This window comes from Triturus cristatus, chromosome 6, assembly GCF_964204655.1.
Source record: "Triturus cristatus chromosome 6, aTriCri1.1, whole genome shotgun sequence".
NCBI lineage: Eukaryota > Metazoa > Chordata > Amphibia > Caudata > Salamandridae > Triturus > Triturus cristatus.
Window position 1 is genome coordinate 1754644236 of NC_140589.1, and position 20234 is coordinate 1754664469.

The 20234-nt window shown below is 38.3% G+C and overlaps 1 long non-coding RNA gene across 1 annotated transcript in view; it reads left to right on the forward strand.

Annotated features, from left to right (window-relative positions):
• LOC146821930 (uncharacterized) overlaps nucleotides 1-19725 on the forward strand; it is a 57757-nt gene extending 38032 nt beyond the window's left edge. Inside the window, exons 4-5 of the long non-coding RNA XR_014962789.1 lie at nucleotides 18783-19525; nucleotides 19634-19725. This is a non-coding gene — a long non-coding RNA (uncharacterized LOC146821930). The remainder of the gene's footprint in view (nucleotides 1-18782; nucleotides 19526-19633) is intronic.
• Nucleotides 19726-20234: the final 509 nt, after the last annotated feature.

The window sequence follows — 20234 nt, forward strand, 5'->3', positions numbered from 1 at the left end:
GCGTGTATACGGTGTGTACATGGGCCTTTTTGTTGTACAGTGCTGTCCTTGTGTGTGGCTTGGTACGAGTCGTACTATCGGTTGTGATGTTGGGGCCTGGGGTGCGCTCCGTCCTTAGGATGTTGTGGTGTGGGTACGCTCCATGCATACGCGGGTGGGGGTAGGACTCGAACGTACAGGGGTGTACATACACGGTGGTACGACACGTACAGGGGTGGGGGTACGACTCTGACGTACACGGGTGTAGGTACACGGGGGTACGACACGTACAGGGGTGGGGGTACGACTCGAACGTACAGGGGTGTACATACACGGTGGTACGACACGTACAGGGGTGGGGGTACGACTCGTACGTACAGGGGTGTACATACACGGTGGTACGACACGTACAGGGGTGGGGGTACGACTCTGACGTACACGGGTGTAGGTACACGGGGGTACAACACGTACACGGGTGGGGGTACGACTCTGACGTACACGGGTGTAGGTACACGGGGGTACGACACGTACAGGGGTGGGGGTACGACTCGAACGTACAGGGGTGTACATACACGGTGGTACGACACGCACAGGGGTGGGGGTACGACTCGAACGTACAGGGGTGTACATACACGGGTGGGGGTTCGACACGTACACGGGTGTACATACAGGGGGGGGTGTACATTCACGGGGAGTACGACTCGAACGTATGGGTGCTGGGGGGAGTGTTGGGCGCGTATGCGGGCACATGTCTCCATGGTTGCAATGGGAGTTCGGTGCGGACGGTGTTTTTACCATACGGTTGTGACCTCGGACGCACGGGTTGGATCGTGATTCCTCGGTCGGACTTCACTTTTCACATTTGTACGGTAAATCGTCCGAGGACGTGTCGGACACATTTTCCGACCCGAGGACGTGTGGGGAATGATTCCCAATGCGGTTCATATGGACTTTTTACCATGCGAATCGTGATTGCCAGTTTGTACGGCACTTGTTCGATTCGTACGGTAAAAAGACCGGATACGAGTCGTACGGGGGAATTTTTTACAGGATCGTAATTGGCACCTTGGTAAGTATATATAAAAAAGTTTTTTTTTCCTATTTTCATAGAAATATATAAAGTACTATTGCATATATTTTCATATACATTTTTTCCAGATTTCTAACACATCACGATGACAGAAGAAGCCCAATTTATAACATCGCAGAAAGGAAAATTCCTATTGTGTTACATGGGTTACACATACACCCAAGAAAAGCAGACGGAACGAAAAGTGAACTGGAAGTGTTCTAAATATTATTCTAACAAATGCTACGGACGAGCAACAACAAGAGAAACAACTGTACTATATACAAGAGAGCATAACCATCCACCCAATCTCTCTGAAATAGAAGTCAGATCAACCCTAGAAAATATAAAAGAATTAAGCACTGGTTCACAAACTGCTACAAGTGTAATCCTAAAAGAACTATTACCTAGAGTGCCCAAAGAAGCAAGAGGCCAATTACCATCAATTGCTTCTATAAAAAGAACAATTGCTAGGACCAAAAAATCAACCACGACAACAATACCATCCTCTTAAACTTTTCAAGATATCATCATTCCACCAGAATTAACTATCACCCACAATAATGAACCTTTTATTTTTTTTGATAACAAACGTACAGAAAAAAGAATCATAATGTTTGCTACTGCAAACAATATAACTAAACTCCAACAATGCCAAACATGATGGATGGCACCTTTACAATATGCCCAAAACCATTCTACCAGCTTTACACAATACACGGTCAATATCACAACACTTTCATACCTTTAATCTATGCACTATTGCCTAACAAACAAAACACAACATATAATGAAATGCTAGGAAAACTAAAACAAGAATCAAATGATTTTTCCCCTGAAAGAATTATCATAGACTTTGAGCAAGCCATGATAAATTGCATTCTAAAACTGTACCCCCATACAGCTATCCAAGGATGTTACTTCCATCTAAACCAATGTATATGGAGACATTTACAAAAATCTTCACTAAGTGTAGAATATGCCACAAACATAACTTTTGCACATCAAATAAAACTTCTAACAGCCCTAGCTTATGTACCAACCACAGATGTTGCAGAACATTACAATCTTTTATTAGAAAGTCCATTCTACAAACAAAATGAAGTAAAGTTATCTCCCCTCTTAGATTATTTTGAGGATACCTGGGTGGGGAGACTACACAGATCAGGCCATAGACGTCAGCCCAAGTTCCAAATACCTTGGTGGAATGTATATGTAAGTACACTCAACCAACAAGCCAAAACTAACAACGCCATCGAGGGCTGGCATAATGCATTCCTAACTTCTACTGGGAGAACAACTCCAACACTACAAAAACTACTAATTGCCATACAAAAGGAACAAAGTTTCCAAGAATTAAGAATGCAACAATCTGTCCTACAATTAAAACCAAAACAATCTAGACAAACTACTCAAATGTATAATTACCTACAACAACAGGTACAGCTATACCCATCCACAAGAGGACTTGAGTACTTAAATATAATAGCTCAAACTCTATTCTAAACCCTTTCAAAAATATTAACCAACAATTCTACTAAAACAACTATCACAACATAAAGAAACCACTTTATTATATCACATATTTAATTATGTGGTCTAAAATATATAAATAATTTATATCTACATATATTTAGACAACATAATTACACAAACCAAGTCCACAACAACAATATTAAATATATAAGAATTACCCACCCACAATTAAAATATTTAAATGAACTTACCTGTCTAGTTGCTCCAATGGGATAGTAACATTCCTTCCAAATAAATCCAGGTAGTTCAAAATCCATAGGTATCAAAAATGAATCAAAATAAAATGGAAAAATACAACTGTTTTTCGAAAAAAACGTCTACGCCAAAAAACGACAATCCATTAACCATAAAAATCCCGAAAAATATTAAAAAGGTAAATAACCGCTCCTGGAAACCCGAACAATAAAGGAAGTGTAAAATAAATATTAGTAAACACAACTAATACACACTTCCTTAAAAAAAAAACGGTGTTTGAAAGAGACGAAAATATCTTCTCCATAAAACCTACAAAAGAGAAACAAACATTCCCACCCACACACAAACACACATAATGCACCTAAAAACATCACTACAAACATTATTCAAAGACTATAAAACTTTAACACACCTAAATAACAAAACACTAACAAAGCCGCAAACACGGAACACAACGTAAATTATAAAACCGTATACAAACTATTACTAACACCCTAACTTCTAAAACATCAATCCATACGCACTTATTACAACATTACTACTTCCACAAAACACTTAAAACTATTTAATAATAATGAAAATAACTCTTACCTTCTCAAACGCGAAACAGCTCCCGACCGCGACCTGGATTCTACCAAAATAACCCAAAACAACAGCGAGCGGTTACAAAATAAAAGACCCAAACAAACATAACAACTAAAAAAATACCAATAAATGCCCTAACTATTTATTTAACATTTCACATTACTTTAAAAAATAGTAAAATATTAGAATAAAATACTCAAAAATAATACCTAATTTTTTTATATATGTGAAAATTATTTAACTTATAATAATAAATATAATTAAAAAAACATATTTACTAATATAATAATAAAACTGTATATATTACCCCAAAAAATTTATGAACATGATATAATTAATATATTGTATCTACAACATACCAAAAATAAAAATAAAAAGAAATATTCTAAAATGTAAACATTTTCAATATTAATTATCTAATATTAATAGTTAAAATATATTTATCATATTTTTCAAAACATACAATTTCTTATAAATTCAAATAAAGTCTAAAAATATTGAGAGTACACAATCTAAATGTAAAAATATTAAACAGCTATAAAAATCTGATTTTTTTTATTTTTTATTATTTTGTCTGTTCATATATTCATTTCCAAAATATACATTAAACAAATATATATCCATTATAAAAAAATTATTACAATAATACAAATGCTAAATATTAATTATTTTATTACATGTTTATTCCAATGATTTAATTATTATAATATGCGTAATAATAAACAATATTTTCTCTGTAATTAATATACATTCCAACAACTATAAAACAAATCTTATTTTCCTTTCTACTATTTTATACAAAAATTTGCAATTTGCATTCTGATATAACTTCTATCTTTTATCCAACCAAAGCTAAAATCTACAGATTTAGTGTAAATTAAAACAAATTAATTTAACTGTTCCTATTCAACTCTATATTTAATTATAACAATTGCTATTTAACAAACTTAATTAACATACTACTCCCACTACAGACTGAACTTAATTAATTTACTATTCTCACTCCAAAATATATTTAATTAGGGTAGGTGCTGGACACTGAACTAAATTAATTTACTATTCCCATTCCAGTCTATATTTAATTAAGATTAGTGCTGGACACTGAACTTAATTAATTTACTATTCTCACTCCAACCTATATTAAATTAGAGTAGGTGCTGGACACTGAACTTAATTAATTTACTATTCCCACTCCAGTCTATATTTAATTAAGATAAGTGCTGGACACTGAACTTAATTAATTTACTATTCTCACTCCAACCTATATTAAATTAGAGTCGCTGCTGGACACTGAACTTAATTAATTTACTATTCCCACTCCAGTCCATATTAAATTAAGATAAGTGCTGGACACTGAACTTAATAAATTTACTATTCTCACTCCAACCTATATTTAATTAGAGTATGTGCTGGACACTGAACTTAATTAATTTACTATTCCCACTCCAGTCTATATTTAATTAAGATAAGTGCTGGACACTGAACTTAATTAATTTACTATTCCCACTCCAACCTATATTTAATTAGAGTATGTGCTGGACACTGAACTTCATTAATTTACTATTCCCACTCCAGTCTATATTAAATTAAGATAAATGCTGGACACTGAACTTAATAAATTTACTATTCTCACTCCAACCTATATTTAATTAGAGTAGGTGCTGGACAACGAAACTTAATTAATTTACTATTCCCACTCCAGTCTATATTTAATTAAGATAAGTGCTGGACACTGAACTTAATTAATTTACTATTCTCACTCCAACCTATATTAAATTAGAGTAGCTGCTGGACACTGAACTTAATTAATTTACTATTCCCAATCCAGTCTATATTTAATTAAGATAAGTGCTGGACACTGAACTTAATAAATTTACTATTCTCACTCCAACCTATATTTAATTAGAGTATGTGCTGGACACTGAACTTAATTAATTTACTATTCCCACTCCAGTCTATATTTAATTAAGATAAGTGCTGGACACTGAACTTAATTAATTTACTATTCCCACTCCAACCTATATTTAATTAGAGTATGTGCTGGACACTGAACTTCATTAATTTACTATTCCCACTCCAGTCTATATTAAATTAAGATAAATGCTGGACACTGAACTTAATAAATTTACTATTCTCACTCCAACCTATATTTAATTAGAGTAGGTGCTGGACAACGAAACTTAATTAATTTACTATTCCCACTCCAGTCTATATTTAATTAAGATAAGTGCTGGACACTGAACTTAATTAATTTACTATTCTCACTCCAACCTATATTAAATTAGAGTAGCTGCTGGACACTGAACTTAATTAATTTACTATTCCCAATCCAGTCTATATTTAATTAAGATAAGTGCTGGACACTGAACTTAATAAATTTACTATTCTCACTCCAACCTATATTTAATTAGAGTATGTGCTGGACACTGAACTTAATTAATTTACTATTCCCACTCCAGTCTATATTTAATTAAGATAAGTGCTGGACACTGAACTTAATTAATTTACTATTCCCACTACAGTCTATATTTAATTAAGATAAGTGCTGGACACTGAACTTAATTAATTTACTATTCTCACTCCAACCTATATTAAATTTGAGTAGGTGCTGGACACTTAACTTAATAAATTTACTATTCCCACTCCAGTCTATATTTAATTAAGATAAGTGCTGGACACTGAACGTAATTAATTTACTATTCTTACTCCAAACTATATTAAATTAGGGTAGGTGCTGGACACTGAACTTAATTTATTTACTATTCCCACTCCAGTCTATATTTAATTAAGATAAGTGCTGGACACTGAACTTAATTAATTTACTATTCTCACTCCAACCAATATTAAATTAGGGTAGGTGCTGGACACTGAACTTAATTAATTTACTATTCCCACTCCAGTCTATATTTAATTAAGATAAGTGCTGGACACTGAACTTAATTAATTTACTATTCTCACTCCAACCTATATTTAATTAGAGTAGGTGCTGGACACTGAACTGAAATAATTTACTATTCCCACTCCAGTCTATATTTAATTAAGATAAGTGCTGGACACTGAACTTAATTAATTTACTATTCTCACTCCAACCTATATTAAATTAGAGTAGGTGCTGGACACTGAACTTAATTAATTTACTATTCCCACTCCAGTCTATATTTAATTAAGATATGTGCTGGACACTGAACTTAATTAATTTACTATTCTCACTCCAATTTATATTTAATTAGAGTAGGTGCTGGACACTGAACTGAATTAATTTACTATTCTCACTCCAATCTATATTTAATTAGAGTAGGTGCTGGACACTGAACTGAATTAATTTACTATTCTCACTCCAGTCTATATTTAATTAACATAAGTGCTGGACACTGAACAGAATAAATTTACTATTCTCACTCCAATCTATATTTAATTATAGTAGGTGGTGGACACTGAACTTAATTAATTTACTATTCTCACTCCAGTCTACATTTAATTCAGATAAGTGCTGGACACAGAACTTAATAAATTTACTATTCTAACTCCAATCTATATTTAATTAGGGTATGTGCTGGACACTGAACTGAATTAATTTACTATTCTCACTCCAATCTATATTTAATTAGAGTAGGTGCTGGACACTGAACTGAATTAATTTACGATTCTCACTCCAGTCTATATTTAATTAACATAAGTGCTGGACACTGAACAGAATACATTTACTATTCTCACTCCAATCTATATTTAATTATAGTAGGTGGTGGACACTGAACTTAATTAATTTACTATTCTCACTCCAGTCTACATTTAATTTAGATAAGTGCTGGATACAGAACTTAATAAATTTACTATTCTCACTCCAATCTATATTTAATTAAAATAAATGCTGGACACTGAAATGAATTAATTTACTATTCCCACTCCCAAATATATTTAATTAGGGTAGGTGCTGGACACTGAACTTACTAAATTTACTATTCTCACTCAAATCTATATTTAATTATGGTAGGTGCAAAACAGTAAACTTCATTAATTTAGTATTCCCACTCATAAATATATTTAATTACACTGATCATGTATACTGATCTTAATTAATTTTATATTCCCACTCCAATATGTATTTAATTACAGTAATTGCAATACAAATATATAAATATAAATATATATAAAAAAAATATGTTTTAATCATTATTTTTTTTATTTTTTTTAAAGAAACCTTTATTACACAATAAAATACATACAAGGGCCTACAACCACCAAGGCCGGCTGCTACAGAGCCCGAGGGCCCGCAATGCAACACCACACATTCAAATGAACCAGAGGCGAAGCACACACTCAAGGCAATGAGAGTCCAAAATAGCAGCGTGCGCTTCCCAGGACGGGGGACAACGCACAGTGTCCGAAGCAGTTCTTGACAGGAAGTGGTAGTGGGGGGCGATGGGAAGACAAAGCATGGAACACACATTACACAATCCTGCAGAATGTGTGGCTAGGGGGACAAAGCAATATCAACCTCTAACGGCAGAGGCGGGGCGCAGATATGTCCACGATATGAATTCCATGGACCCCATACCTTAGTCCATTTCCCAGGCTTGCCTCTCGCCACATACACCGTCTTTTCCCTAAACATACACCAGTCCATATTCTCCTACCATACCGCGATCGTGGGCGGCCTCGGGGAGCCCCACAGCTGTGCAATGTTACGCTTAGCCACCATGTACCCCAAAGTCACCCACTGCGTCTGTGCCACATTAAAGTCATTCGGTTCCCAGACATTCAACAAACACCTCCTAGCCTCTGGCAACAGAGCAACGTGCGTGACCTCCTCCATTACGGCGTGGATACCGTTCCAAAATCGCACAATCTACGAACATTCCCAGAGGATATGAAGAAAGGTACCCGACAGGCCACAACCACGCTTACACATTCCATCCCTGGAGTAACCCATACGTAGCAAACCGGGCCCCGTGACATACACTCTATGGAGGATCTTCAGCTGTACGAATCGTAAGCGGGCCGGGATCGCCACCTCTTTCGGGGAGGCCACCGCCGATACCCAGTCCTCATCGCCCAGTTCCAAGCCGTCGCCCGTCCATGCCTCCCGCAGACGGATCAGCAAGTCCGCGCGATCATTAATAAGTTTTTTGTAGATCAGAGAAATAGTGCTGTCGGGCACATAGCCATCCAACACTCTATCCTCCAGCGGGGAATATTCGGGGATAGCAGCAGCGTCCGGAAAGACCGAACACAGCGCATGGTAGACCTGTGCATACCGGAAGTACTCTCTATCATTTAATTTGTATTCAGTTTTAAGCATTTCAAACGTTTTGAAAGACCGCTTCGCCCAAAGATCACCCATCTTACATATACCAATCATATCCCATTTCTCAAAGCCTTTCGTTTTCCACAAACAACCCAGCCACCGGGAGGCATACAACGGCGTCGCCCGAGTCAAGCGATCCCTCCACCCCATCGCAGCACTCGCCGCATGCCACACACGTACCGCAACCTGCGTGGGTCCTGTCAACCGTGCATCGCCGAATACAGCGTCCTATTATAATCCCCACCCGGGAGCAGTAATTTATCCATCTCGAAGGCCGGATTCAAGGCAGGACCGTATATCCCGTGGTTCACCGCCGCCAATTGAGACGTCCAATAGTATCTTTTAATATCGGGGAGGGCGACCCCCCCATCGTACCAAGGGAGCATCAACTTGGCGAGAGCGATCCGCGGCCGCCCGTCCCAAAACAGTTGGCGCTGAAGACCCTCCACCTCACGGAAATAACGGGCTGGCACGACATCTAAAGTATTTTGCAAAGCGTACAAGAAGCGAGGCAGCGACATCATTTTAAACAATGCCGCCCGTCCGAGCGGCGAGAGCGGAAGTCGTCGCCACCTCGCGACGTCGGCCTTCAATCGCTGGAGGGGAGGGAGAAGGTTTCGCTCATAGCGGACCGCGGGATCCAGAGATATAAAGATTCCCAAATATTTGAACCCCAGCGTAGCAATCTGGATAGGGCAATCCCGCGGCAGGAGGGGGGCCTCGCCCGAGAGGACGTAAACACATGACTTGGCCCAGTTGATAACCAGGCCAGAGTTGCGACCAAAGGAATTCAATACGTCTACCAATACAATTAGCGACTGTCGGGGAGAGGCAAGATACAGAAGGATGTCATCCGCGTAAAGGGAGACACGGTCCTCAAACTCCGGCGTCCATCTAATGCCCCGCAGCGACGGCTCCCAACGCAACCAGGCGGCGAGAGGCTCTAAAGAAAGTGCAAAGAGAAGGGGTGATAACGGACAACCCTGCCGCGTACCTCTCCCCAGTGCGAGGGGAGCCGACACCCTACCATTCACCACAACCTGTGCCAATGGGTCAGCGTATAATAATTTTACCCAACCAATAAACTCAGGGCCAAACCCGAATTTCGCCAACGCGGCCCAAATATACGGCCACTCCAAAGTATCGAACGCCATGGTAGCATCTAAAGATGCCAAGATGGCCGGCTCACGCATAAACTCCGCTCTATAAGCCAACATCCCAATCCCCCAAAAAATTTTAAATAGTACAATCTAAATCAAAATTTATACATACTTTTTATACAATACTACCAACATTTTACACATTTTTATCAAACTCTACACCCTTATCCCCATAACACAACATCCCACTCCTAAAATTAAATATAACATTTGAAATTTTATTCTAATTTTATACAAATTATTCCTACATAAATCAACATTTTTAAAACACTCCCCACCCTCCCCTATAATCCAACATCCCACTCCTAAAATATAATATAAAAAATATATTTTTATTCCAAATTTCAAATACAATTTATTAAATATTCCAAATTAAAAATTATTTTTTACAACACTTCCCACCCTTATCCCCTGTAACTCAACATCCCACTCCGAAAATTTAAAATAAAATTCTAAATTACATTTAAAATTATAAATGTTGTTTAAAAAACATTCTAACATATGTAAACATTTTTAAAACACTTCCCACCCTTATCCCCTATAACCCAACATCCCGCTCCTAAAATTATTTGTAAAATTCTAAATTAATTTTAAAATTTCTAAATAATTTTTTTTTTAAATTCAAAAATATATAAACATTTATCAAACACTTCCCACCCTTATCCCCTATAACCCAACATCCCGCTCCTAAAATTAATTTTAAAATTCTAAATTTAATTTAAAATTTCTAAATAGATTTTTGTAAAAATTCTAAAATATATCAACATTTTTAAAACACTTCCCACCCTTATCCCCTGTAACCCAACATCCCGCTCCTAAAATTAAATATACATTTCAAATTTGAAATAAAATTTACTAATGAAATTTTACAATATATTAAAACAAAATGTAACTTTTTTAAAACACTCCCCACCCTTATCCCCTATAACCCAACATCCCGCCCCTAAAAGAATATAAATATTTCTCATATTATATACATTTTAACTATTTATACAAACAACTTCAAAATAATTACTAAACGTACAATAACGATATTTTAACATGTCGATATTATTACTAACGATATTACTTACATCGACATATAATTAAAAAAAAAAAAAACGATATTTTTCACATCGATATTATCTATTTCGATATTTTGTACTTGAGATATTTTTGACTCGATATTTATGTCCCTCGATATTAAAAAGTCGATATATAGACTGCTCACCGTCTGGTAGGAGGGCTCAGTGATGGGAAAGAAGGGTCCTTTGCGTGAAGTTGGTAAGGGTGTGTGACGGGAGTCCAGAGTGACACAAGTTATGATCAGAAGAGAGGCTTACTGTCTGTACTGCATGAAAGCATGAATTCACGGTCAAAAAAAGATATGTCAAAGCAACAAGAAGAATTATTGACATGTTTTTGAAGCCATATATTTGAATAGAAGAATCTCGATTAGGTCAAGTGAAAGGAAACATTTTTTGAAAGCTGCCCTTCATTGGGTCCAGGATGATATTTTAGGGGGTCTTTGAGAGTATAACTGGGCAATGCTTGTGGGTGTGTTTAGAACATTACACTCAGACTTAGGAAAGATTGGACTTCTGTGCCCTTTATTTCTATTGTTTGGCTTCATGCTGTGCGATACTCTATTCTGAAACTTTTACTGAAGTTTCATGTTGGCACCTTTCTCTTTTTATTATATAGATTGTATTAGAATGCAGTTTAGAGTTTATAGATTTAGAGATCTCCATGCATTCTAGACAGGAAGGTCTTACTTTTTAATCTTCTTATTCTGTTGTGGTTCTGTTTCTCTGTACCATCATCACTGAAGTTCTCATTGGTTATTTTCTGTTGAGAATAACTTTTGCAGAGCTGGATGTCCATTGACAATCCTATATTGTTATGTTATGTTTTTGACATTGATTTATATTACGCACACTAGAAATTTGCAATATAAATAGGTTTAATCTGAATCTTGACTTGAACCTTTACTGGGTAAAAAATGCACCATGTTGTGTCATATTTACATCTAGGTAGATGCGTCACTTTGCAAACCGCTGCGCCAGGCATAATGTATGCAGGGTGGGCGTTCCGACGCAAGTACGCCTCGTAGAAGTGACGCAGTCAAATCTATGAGATTTCACTGCGCCACTTCTAGGACGCAAATGCGTCAATATCTTACGCCTCATAGCAGGCGTAAAACTGACGCAGGCACATTGAAATGGGACTTGCCCATGTTATATGACCAATTGCTGAAGTTGCGTCACGTTTGTGACACACTCAGCAATGCGTCATTTTAGCACCTACAGATACGTCAGAAATACTGACGTATCTGTAACTCTTTGCGACATGATGCGTCATATTATAAATATGACGCATCCAGCATGTCGCAAGGAGGGCGCAATGAAAAGTGACGCATCGCTGTTTTCTCGCAGCGATGCATCACTTTTCATAAACGAGGCCCTGAGTCCTGTGTGCAAAAAAGGGCCCAAATTCCCTCCGCTGGATCACCGCTATATTGAGTTATACAAAGCCAAGTTGTGCGAAATTACCTATGAATGAAACAGAGCTATTGGCTATGTCAATATATGTTATATGTAGAATGGGTACACAGTAGCTGCAACTGAAGCTTACCAGATACAAAGTGATAAAGAATGTTTTGTTTTCTTTCAATCACACATACTTTCTTTTAATGGCCCATGGAAGGCAAACATAAGCAAACTAATAGGAACGGCTGAGAGAAATGAAATGTGGAAACATGTATTTCACATTGTACAACTTAGGTCCCCAAGTGCAAAATCCTACTTATGCTTTAATTATTCTAAAAACATGGCACACTAGATTAATTTAAAAAAGTGATCTGGTCTTGATAAATAGTGTGAATGAAGCAGAGATAAACAATTCCCCTCCTCTCCTTACATTCAGGAATTGTTCCCTTTAGAATCTCTAATACACATAGACGTGGCATATGCAATGGCTTCTGTTTCTCCCTCTGGCAGGTTCTATTTATCATCCCACTCTGGTGACCTCGTTTACCCTTTCCTCACCATACTAATGTTACATTTTCTTTAGGGATCTGCAGCAGGGGTGGAAGATGAATGGCTGTGCAGCCTCTCAGGTATCCGAGTGCAGCTCAAACTCTTATGTGTGCATGTTCTGGCCCTTATTTTGTAGCAGTCCTTCCCTGCGCCCTGTCACTTTAGCAATGGCTGTTTTTCCAAAGTTGCCCTGATAAATGAACCTCCCTATTGTATGTGACGTGCATTTGCATCCATATTCATCCCCACCTGTTTCTTTGCAAACGTATGCATTTGGCATAACACTGCCGGCGGCTTCTACTTGCTCTGAATGCACAAAAGGCCCTGCATTTTGTATTGTAGATTTCGTTTTAAAACAAATAAAAAACCTTCCTGGGTGACATTCTATGCAAAATGTGTATTACAATACAGATTCAACATATAGAAAGAATATAACCTAGTAAGAAACACAATTCACATTGCACTATATCTATTGTATGTAATTTACCTGCAACGCGTGATGCAGGAAACTCGCTCTGCTTTTCATAGTCCTGCGTTCTTCGACAAAGTCCTCTGATTCTTAAGACAGCGTGGGCACCAGGGTCAGACTATGACAAAAAATAGGGCCGGGCATCAAAATCAAAGTGGCCCACATTAGTGAACATGGGCCAGATTTACGGCCATACTATTTTGCGTATCGCATTTTATGACTCGCAAAATAGAATGTAAACTGTCTCAGACTCTGTTTGCGATTCCTAATGAGGTCGCTAAAGACCTACCTCATTAATATTAATGAGATAAGTCGCAATTTGTGACCCCTTAGAAATCTCACATATCACAGAGATGGTGGGCTGCTGGGGACAGCAGACCACCATGTCTGTGTTTGCTTTTTAAATAACACAACTTTTTTTTTCAAATGCAGCCCGCTTTCCTTAAAGGAAAACGATATGTGTTTGAAAGAAAAAAATGAAAAGTTTTCTTTCTTATTTTTATGAGCAGGCAGTGGTCCTAAGCACCATTTCCTGCTCTTTAAAATATTTTCGCATACATTCACAAAGGGAAAGGGGTCCCCTGGGGACTCCTTCCCGTTTGCGACAGTGTGTGTGTGTGCGTGATGTAAAATGCTCTGACCCCTTAGACTGGTATGAGAGGTGATAAAAAATAAATGAAATATATGTGAGAGAGGGGCTATGGAGAGTAGAGAGACACTGTTGGAGGATGATAGTGAGGGAATCATTGAAGAGCCCCATTAAAAATTGCCGTATCCTGTTGCACTGTAAGGTCATCGTTTACTTAGTTTTAAAACTGATACAATTGAATAAATAATCAAAATGTGTGGTAGCATGCACCATTTTTGCCCAATTTTCCTTTTAGAGGTCAGACTCGATGGTTACGCTTGTTCCCTGTGCACTGTATGGGGGTGGTCTGACAACATTTGCTAGGGCTTCTTTGGGATCCCAATCGGGCTCTGCTTAAGTGTAACCTAGGGGTGTAAATATTGGGGTTCTAATTTAAAATATCAAATTTAGAGAATCAGGATAGGTCGTTTTTTTTAAATGTAAAGTGCATCTACGAAGACAGAAATCCTCCAGAAAAGCAGTTTTGCAACTTTTAAAGTTTAGGGTTAGGGGAGTAAGAAGACTTGCCAAGGGCACTGTTGAGCAAAATGAATGAAATATTCACAAACTCATGGATTTGTAGTTATTCGCAAATATTGTGCATGACAATTTCCACTCATTTACTTATGCAAAATAGAGTTAGGAGTTGGGACTATTTCTACTATGTCCCTTGTATGGCCTAGTGCCACGCTGAAGTCTCTCTGGGCCTGTGTGTGTCATCACCCATGGCAATAGTGCATAGCCTTGGTCAAGCTGAAATGGAGAAAACGTATAAAAGTCTATTATCATGATGTGTTAGTGGATTACATTTTTCGACTTTATGTCCAGTGTGCAACATTCTACATTCACCTTCCACATGGTGTGGTACAGAAAAATAACCTGCATCTCTGCCATTAGCTTGCCTATTGTTTACAGCGTACACATCACTAAGATGCCATTGGCCCGGTCCTCTGTAATACCTCCATAGTGGAATTGTCAGGATGTCTGGGTACTTTTACACAAATGTGTCACTCACCATCCTTATGCTCACATGACACATGACAATGGCTGTAGGAGTTACTTCCATCAGTGAAAACATGTAGTTACATTTAAATTTCTGGATGTAAATGTTTCAATGTGTCAGACATGGACATGAAAGCAGATGTTTTTGACCCTGTGAGTTTTGTTCTTCACATGTTAGGGCAAACTGGCCATTTTTGGGACTCCATACATTATTTACTATGTGTGTATGGAGGTTGGATATTAACATTAGCAGAAGTATACTGCATAAACTGCAAGGCAAGACACCTTGGTGCAAGTGTATACCACATCTTTGACACTATTTGTTGTCCATTCATTGTGTTTGGGCTGGAACCTGCAGTGCTGTTTACCACCGTGACACACAAAATCACATTGTAGACATTGTTATTAGTTGTGATAGGAGATGTGTTGTGTATATGCAATGTGATGTTTACTTGCTGTACAGTGTGATGCTTTGGATGAGAGCTAGGGTGATGAAGTTTATCTCAATTATTTTCTGGTTGCTTAATAGTCTACTATTTATTTCATTAGTTGTGTTCTGTTAAGCAGCATTGTCTAGCATGACTATTGCAGTACTAGTGCCCGTGATTATTTTGTTTACTCATAGAAGTGTGTAATGTCATCTCTCCTCTTGCCCGTGGGAACATCTTCTGGGCCACTGAGTTCACATCAGGGTTGAATTGCTTTAACATTACTTAGTTGTAGCTGTTCAATATGAAGTGTGCTTACATAAATGTCTGGGAAAATGTCTTCATGTGCACATGGTTCATCATGATGTTTTGTGACCACTGTACATCCGTGACGGTGAAGAGGGCTGAGCTAACCTGAATGTAGTGCAAAGTGTTGGTATGTGCTTTCGTTTGGCATACACAACATCCATGTGGGTGATTGAGCTGACACCATTGGCACATTGTGGACATGTTATCTTGTTGTGTGGAGCTGACATTAGGTTATGTAATGCATATGTCACAAATCTTGCAATGTAAGCTGAGTTACTCCCTATTATATTATGTGATAAAGGTTACAGGAACTAATCATGGTGTATATGAGGATGACCCCTATGCTTCTGTATCCTCAGCTGGGATTCTGGAGTGTGGCACACCACTTGAACGCAGTGAAATGGATGCACTACATTGCAGGGTTATGTTGAGGTTGTGGTCTCAAGATATCTTGATTGTTGCGGGCTAACAAATTGTCCCTGTAAGACAATGTTGCCATTTGCAAAGTGTGTAATGTCCTTTCTAGTGGGTTGCCTTACTGATTACGTATTTGTATTTGAGACACTCAGCATTATTTCTTCACATGACCAGGTAGTGAGACAATGGCAATGTCCTCTACCATAGCATCATGCTACATGACAGGCCCATAATCCATGAGACTGGTTTCTGTGGCCTGCAATGTCTTATTAAATGTCAACAAGACGAACATCAGGGCATAGGGTAGCACACACTATATATACATGATTGAGCATGGGAGATTGTGACAGATGTGTTTGACATCCCATATTTAAATGTCATCTGTGGCAGGACTGGCATTTTAACGGCAAAGGAGAAACTTGACAACAGTGGCAACATTTTATATTAGGCTACAATTGTGAATCTGAGGGTTTAGGAACTGTGACCCACAAAACAGGAATTATGAACACTTGGTGGATAACCTTTTGTTAGTTACTTACAAAGCCATGGTAACAGAAGGACAGAATGATAACAGACTGAAAATGAGTGTGAAAGGTAAGGAAATTGAAGCAGGATAGGCCTTATGGGCCCGATTCACAGAACCAACTTAAGACAAAATCCTAAACTTACTACCATTTTCGTATTCACAGGAGGCATTTACTCATTTTGGTATTCACAGAAGACACTTACTCACTTAGGTATTCACAGAAGTTAGGAGTCCTAACTTTAGGACTCCTAAATGACTTCTGTGAATACCAAAAGTCTTAAAATTAGGATTGTTCTCAGTTTAGGAGTCCTAAAGTTAGGACTCCTAACTTTACTACTACTAAACTGAGAAAAATCCTAATTTTAAGGCTTTCTGTATTCACAGAAGGCATTTAGGAGTCCTAAAGTTAGGAGTCCTAACTTTACTACTACTAAATTGAGAAAAATCCTAATTTTAAGACTTTCGGTATTCACAGAAGGCATTCAGGAGTCCTAAAGTTAGGAGTCCTAACTATACTACTACTAAACTGAGAAAAACCCTAATTTTAAGACTTTCGGTATTCACAGAAGGCATTTAGGAGTCCTAAAGTTAGGACTCCTAACTTCTGTGAATACCGAAATGAGTAAGTGCATTCTGTGAATACCAAAATGAGTAAGTGCCTTCTGTGAATACCAAAACGGTAGTAAGTTTAGGATTTTGTCTTAAGTTAGTTCTGTGAATCGGGTCCTGAGTGCGCATGAAATATAGGTCATGGTTTAATATTAGGAGTGTGAGGAATGTTTAGACTCAACTTTGGGAAATGGTTTAGGTAATACACATCTTAGTACAATTTTGATTTTATGTGATTACCAAACAAATTAGACGGAGTAAGTTGGAAAGCAGACCAATCAGATTTAACATGGAACTGAGTGATGGGTGGAAAGGCAAGGGAATTAACGTAGGCAAAGTAAGATTGGATGAATTGAAGGAAAACAAAAGTTAATGAAAGAAGATAAGCAGGGACGATGGAAGGGCTGGAGGTAGATTATCTGACAGGACAAGCCAAAGTGGAAAACAATGACACATTGTGAAGCAGTTTAAGAATATTGGAATGTGGACAATGAGCAATGCCGAAAGCTAGAAGGTGAACAAAATGTTTAGGGAATGGACCAAAGTTAAGTATGACTTTAAAAAGATTATGATGCACAGGGGATTTGAAGAAATGAATCAAATGTTGTTATGACATATATATTTAAAATAGGTGAGGTATGTAGTGAGCAAGTGTCAATGCTGAATATGCAGTTTTCGCATATTACGTGAAATGTACATATGCACTACCCATCATTGTGAAGCATTAGACTAAGAGAAGCTAACACCACAAGCATTTGAATGGTAAGTGTTGAGCTCCATGGGACAGCATGGCTTTTCATGTCCTTGTGAATATGGCACCTTTACACGCAAAACTTTGTGTGAAAGGGGCTTGCCATGTGTGTTGCTGTGGGTGTTCCCACGCACCACCTATGGCTACTGGCACATTTCCAGATTTACGAGAAATCGTAATCCTGGAAATGCATCAGAATGATACGCCTCACCAAGGCGGGCATAGGGAGGCACAATGAGGAGAAATGTTTTCAAATCTCTGTGTTTTTTCTTCTTTCTAAGCGTGCTTTATTCTGCAGCACACATAGGAAGAGGAAATCACCTTTTGTGATTGTTTTCATGCAGGAGGGTGTCCCTTCCGGCATGAAAACAATCATCCCTCTGACACAGGCACCCTGCGGTGGTGCATGGCATGCTAATTGTGCACCAGCGCAGGAGAGAGCAAAATAATCTGTTATATCATTGTACATATGATGCATCCCTTTGCTTTTGAATTTACGCAGCACAGCACAGCCAAATGGCTTGTAGCACTGCATTCATTCCTTGTAAATAAAGCCCAATTAATTTTGGAAGATATGTACTTCTTGAGTGACAAAGTGGGTTGTAAGTACATTTCCAGGCAGACTAGTTACATATATGTTATGCTTTGACATTATATGATTGTTGGGCCAGAAACAATGTATGCACAATGCAATTTCCTACATGTGCAATTTAAATTTATTGACCTGCATGATTGAGTGGCTTGAAGTGTGTGGTGTGTTCAAGTTGTACTTACCGACAAGCAATCCATTTCCTTAGGTGCCATTCTGGAACTGCTGGTTGAGGACAGATTGGCGGAAGAGAAATGAATCATGGACATTGCCAGGGTACTTGGCCATGACATTCAGGAACACACCAAGATGGTCAACTGTTGCCTGCATATTCATGGAGTAGGTGTGCTTCCTGTTTCCATGGATGTGGGCAGTGTCCGCAGGAGGCACAAATTGCATGTGGGTTCAGTCCATTGCCCCCAACACATGCTGTAAAGCAGAATGGATTAAAGACTTGCTTGTTGGTGAGTTGTTCTAGTGCAGTGTTGGGGAAATGGAGAGACGGCAGTGACAGGCTGATGATGGTATCCAAGACAGAGGGAGGAACCTGGAGAAGGATGCCTGGGAAACTCCGACCACTATGGTGGTTGTCAGTTGAAGAGTCCCTGATGCCAGCATGTGCAGCACAGCAAGTGTGGAGGGATGTTTGTGCTGTGCTGGGATGTGGCCTGCAGCCTTGGCGCAATCTGGTTGAGGAGGCGGAAAATGGATCCCCTTTTTAGCCTGTGATGGGCTATGACCTCCTCAGGCCAGAGGTGTTTGAGGGTAATCCTCTGGCGGTAGATCCACTCTCTTTGGCGGCACTGCCTCTGTGGTGGTAGTGTTGGTGGTGGTCTTCTTGGGACTCCAAGTTGCAGTTACAGAAGCTCCATGGAGTCGTTGAATCTGCCGATGATGAACTGGGATTGTCTTCCTTACATACAGGTGTGTTTGCACCATTCTCAAGTTCAGGTAAGTATTGATGTTAGAAAACTGCTGCAAATTGGACTTAGCAGCAGTTTGTTTTGGGTTGCGATGTACAGGGGAATCCTTGTAAATAACGCGTTGTGTGTTTTGCAGGAGATTTTACGCAGGAACACCTACATTGCATCTCATTTTTGGCAAGTCACACTAACAGAAGTGGCACTATTGAAAATTCATGTTTACGCAAGAAAATTCTGTTAACTGAAGTTAGCAGCAACTTTTAAATACTCCAATTAAAAAAAGTTGCTGTAGTGTCAAAAAATTGATGCTACGGCAGCGTTATATCCTTGTAAATATTTGCCATCAGTAAGTACTAATTCTGCTGTGTGTTAATTTAATTTCTTATAAAGAGTTCTGTACTTGAAAAGGGTGCATAATGTTGTAATTCTGACATCATTCTGAGCATTACAATTAAGAATGTTGTGCTAACTTTCCACACAAATTCTTACAGGCAGTTTCAAGATTTGCGCTGGTAAAAAAAAAACTTTCCATCCAAGTTGAATTCTTATTTCATGCACAAATAACTTTCCGTGCAACTCAGTGTAGCAACCAAAATTGTTGCAATGTGTTTCATGAAAAGAAGAGAGCAGAACAGCGCCACACAAGCTCTATATCTACCATGATAAAGTACTGTTTACTTCTGTTCTCTCCTTGCATTAGTGCACTTCAGGCCAGTCCAAACACAATGGTTCCCAAA